Raw genomic sequence first — 4,676 nt, forward strand, 5'->3', positions numbered from 1 at the left:
GGCTTGAGGGCCGCTGGCGTGGGGCCAGGAACCAAACTCAGGGCATCAGAGCAGCAAGTGATCTTTCTTAACTTTTAGCTATTACTTACTTCAATTTATTCACTTTGTGTCCCCCTGTGGCCCCTCCCTCATCCCCTCCCAATCCCACCCTCCCTCCCTCTCCTCCCTGCCCCTCCCCCAGGCCACTGATGGGGAGGTCCTCCTCCCTTCCCTCTGACCCTGGCCTATCAGGTCTCATCAGGACTGGCTGCATCGTCTTCCTCTGTGGCCTGGCAAGGCTGCTCCCCCCTCAGGGGAGGTGATCAAAGAGCCAGTCACTGAGCTCATGCCAGAGACAGTCCCTGTTCCCCTTACTAGGGAGCCCACTTGGAGACTGAGCTGCCAAGGGCTACATCTGAGCAGGGGATCTAGGTTATCTCCATGCATGGTACTTGGGCCTGCAGGGCAGAGTCTTTCAGAGTCCCTCTGTGATAGGCTCCTGTCCTGTTCCCTGTTTTCTCCCTCTTCTGATGTCCATCCTGTTTGCCCTTCTGAGTGAGGATTGAGCATCTTCCCTAGGGTCTTCCTTGTTGTTTAGCTTCTGTAAGAGTATAGATTTTAGTATGTTTATCCTGTATTACATGTCTAATATCCACTTATAGCTGAGTATATACCATGTGTGTCTTTCTGTTTCTGGGATACCTCACTCAGGATGATCTTTTCTAGTTCCATCCATTTGTCTGTAAATGCCATGATTTCCTTGTGTTTAATTGCTGAGTAGTATTCCATGTGTGAATGTAGCAGTTTCTGTATCCATTCCTCGACTGAGGGACACCTGGTTGTTTCCAGATTCTGGCTATTATGAATAAAGCTGCTATGAACATGGTTGAGCAAATGTCCTTATTGTGTACTTGAACATATTTCGGATATATCCCGAGGAGTGCTATAGCTGGGCACGCCTACAGATACTTGATTTTTGATAAAGAAGCCAAAACCATACAATGGAAAAAAGACAGCATCTTCAACAAATGGTGCTGGTCTAACTGGATGTCTACATGCAGAAAAATGAAAATAGATCCATATTTACCAACTTGCACAAAACTAAAGCCCATGTGGATCAAAGACCTCAATATAAAACCAGACACACTAAACCTGTTAGAAGAAAAAATGGGGAAGAACCTTGAACTCATTGGCCCTGGAGACAACTTCCTGAACAGAACACCAACAGCACAGGCTCTAAGATCAACAATCAATAAATGGGGCCTCATGAAACTGAAAAGCTTCTGTAAAGCAAAGGACACTGTCATCAGAACAAAATGACAGCCTACAGACTGGGAAAGGATTTTCACCAACCCTCTATCTGATAAAGGACTAATATCCAGTACATATAAAGAACTCAAGAAGTTAAACAGCAACAAACCAAGTAATCAATTTAAAAATGGGGGACAGAGCTAAACAGAGAACTCTCAATAGAGAAATATCGAATGGCAGAGAAACACTTAAAGAAATGCTCAATGTCCTTAGCCATCAGGGAAATGCAAATAAAAACGACCCTGAGATTTCACCTTACATCATCAGAATGGCCAAGATGAAAAACTCAAGGGACAACACGTGCTGGAGAGGTTGTGGAGAATGGAGACAGGGGAAGCCTCCTTCACTGCTGGTGGGAGTGTAAACTGGTACAACCACTCTGGAAATCCATCTGGCGCTTTCCCAGACAGCTAGGAAGAGTGCAGCAAATGACCTGAGTGGCGGAGGGATGGCTGGGCTCCTTGGAGACTGGTCTCCCAGTGAACCTGGACTCACCTATTGGGCTGGTTTGGTTGGTTGGCTGGTGAGTGCCAGGCACCCTCCTGTCTCGGCCACCCCAGCGCGGCATTACAAGCACAGGCCATCGGTCCCCGGAGGTTAGCCTCCGCCTGCAGGCCGGCTCAGCCTCCCTGCGGCTCTCCAGAGCCCGCTGGCGGCCGGCACCCTCCTCCCAGGGCACAGCAGAGGCGGGCCCCTCCGGACCTGTCTGCCCACGGTGCCCTTCTCTCGGATCTGAGGGGACCCCAGGAGCCTGCAGGCCCGGCAGCATGGAGGTCCTTCCCAACCCGCCCGCTGCAGCCACCATGAGCAGAGAGCAGGCTGCACATGCGAGCACACGGAATCACACAGGAGCACACGGAAGCACACTGAAAAAGCACATGGGAGCACACAGGAGAACACAGAAGCACACAGGAACACATGGGAGCACACAGGAGAACACAGAAGCACACAGGAGCACATGGAAGCACACTGAGGCTGCCCTCCCCGCCGAGGCTCTGACTGGATCCTGTCCACCTCTCCCAGGGGCCCGGGCACACGGCGTGGACGCTCGTGTGGCCCTAGAACCCCCCCTCACCCTCAGGCTCGGACCCAGCGGGGGAGAGGCGGAGGTCAGGCCCCCAGCTCTTTTGGTCTTCACACTAACCGGGGGCTCACCTCCCTTCAGCTGCGGGAGCAGAGGATCATGGACAAGCGTGACCTTCCGTGCCACCGTGTCCACGCTTCTTGCTGTAAACGGCTGGGGAGGTGGGGCTCGGCCCCTGCTTGCTGACCCTTGCTCCCGGTTTGCCGCCCCCCCCCCCCCCGAAGGCCCCGGTGAAGTCCCGGGAGCACAGCCCTGAGCGGGCACGGGTGAGGGCGTGAGCCGCGGCCCTCTCCAGCTCCTGATCCTGTGCCCCGGCCCAGGGTGGGTGTCCTCTGAGCCGGACCCCTACTCCTGGGACCTGGGGACCAAGGGCGCTGTGAGCCTGCGCCTCAAAAGGAGATGGAGAGCCGGCACGCTTTCAGCTCCGTCACACGTTGTGGATTGTGTGCAGTGTGCACACGCCTGCACACACGACGGCCTGCGTGTGGGTGGAGGCCAGCGGACAAGACGGGACTCATGTCCTTCCCCACGCGTCCTGAGCCACGGAACCATGATGCCAACGAGCCATGCTTTGAAGGAGACGCGGCTGGAGAGCACCGCCTCTCCACATACGGGGAGGAGCCTCTGCACACGCGGGGAGGAGCCTCTCCACACGCGGGGAGGAGCCTCTGCACACACGGGGAGGAGCCTCTCCACACACGGGGAGGAGCCTCTGCACACACGGGGAGGAGCCTCTGCACACGCGGGGAGGAGCCTCTGCACACGCGGGGAGGAGCCTCTGCACACACGGGGAGGAGCCTCTGTACACACGGGGAGGAGCCTCTGTACACACGGGGAGGGAGGAGCCTCTCCACACACGGGGAGGAGCCTCTGTACACACGGGGAGGGAGGAGCCTCTGCACACACGGGGACAGAGGCCCAGAAAGTCGCCCGCCGGTCACACACTGGCTGCAGCCGTGGGCTCCGCCGCCGTGGCCGCCGGCCGCAGGGTCTGGCCTCCGAGGTGGGCGTGGGGCGTTGTCAAGCGGCGCCACTGGAGACCCGGGCCGGGAGGTCCCTCGCGCGCCCCCGCCCCGTCGGTGCGGCGCCCCCTGGGCCCCGGCAGCAGCTTCCTCCCCTCCCACCCTCCTGACAAAAGCGAGTACGAACAGCAAAGCGCCCTCGCCTCCTCCGGGCTCCCCGGGGCTGCAACCCGAGCCGCGCCTGGGGGTGGAAATGGACCGCAGCCGTGCGGAGGCGCGTCCTGCGCGCGGGGAGCTCCCGGCCTGCACCGCGGCGGGCAGGCTGCACGCTGCCTCTGGTCGGCTGAGGGTCCCTGGCGGAGCGGGGGAGGGCGGCCCGGGCACAAAGCTGCCGGAGGCCGGGGACTGTCTCCACCGTCCTGCCCGCCCTGTGCGCGCCGCGTCAGCCTTGTCTCAGTGTGTTGCTGTGGGTGTCGTTGCCGTGTGAAAGACGAGAACTGAATCCAGGACCTCCTGTGTAAGGAAGCGCTTTATTGAGGAGCCACAGCCAGCCCCTCACTGGGGGTTCCGGGTCACTGCACGCTGCTGTGTTTATGTCAGTGTTTCGCACATTAGTGTGTGCATGTCGGCGTGTTCTTGTGCATGTGTGTGCAGATGTGTGTGTGTGCATGTGTGTGCACGCTCTGGCGGCCAGAGGCCAACCCCCACCGTCATTTCCGTGCTGTCCACTTGGGTTTGGTTTTATTTTTATTCTGCACGGATGAGCGTTTGCATGCACATGTGAGCACCGTGTGTTTGCGCGGTGCCTGAGGAGGCCTGAAGAAAGCGTCGCCTCCCACGGCTGGGGTTGGGAACAGTTAGAGCCGCCACGGGGCTGTGAGACGGGAACCGTGCTGCCTGGCCTCTGCCTCGTTTGTTTGTTGGCTTGTTTGTGCTCAAACGCGGTTATTTCTCGGCTGTTGTTCATGTTTACCTCTGAGACAGGGTCTCTCCAGCCCGGGCTATCGAGCTCTGAGAACCTGCTGTCCTCGCCCGCCGGTGCTGGGTTTACAGTCACTTTTACACAGACGTCATGCGGCAAATTCCTCATGCCTGGGCAGCAAGGCCTACCAACAGAGCCATCTCCCAGCTTCTGTTTGTCTTGTCTGAGCCAGGGTTTCCCGTAAACCTGCCCAGCAGCCAGCAACCTCGAATGTCCCCACCTCCCAAGTGCTGGGGCCACAAGCACACACCACAGAACCTGCTTTCTGTGGGAGACGTGAAACCCAGGTCTTCCTCAGTGCTAGGTGCGCACACCCCTGGCTGAGCCGTGGCCCTCACCCCTGGCTGAGCCGTGGCCC

General features: G+C 58.2%; 1 protein-coding gene across 1 annotated transcript in view; it reads left to right on the forward strand.

Annotated features, from left to right (window-relative positions):
• Positions 1-3,711: 3,711 nt before the first annotated feature.
• Positions 3,712-4,676, forward strand: part of Col26a1 (collagen type XXVI alpha 1 chain) — a gene marked incomplete in the record, with an annotated part of 23,365 nt that continues 22,400 nt past the window's right edge. Inside the window, 1 exon segment of the mRNA XM_055606623.1 lies at positions 3,712-3,853.

Source organism: Psammomys obesus, unplaced genomic scaffold, assembly GCF_907164565.1.
Source record: "Psammomys obesus unplaced genomic scaffold, mPsaObe1.curated_primary_1811, whole genome shotgun sequence".
Taxonomy (NCBI): Eukaryota; Metazoa; Chordata; class Mammalia; order Rodentia; family Muridae; genus Psammomys; species Psammomys obesus.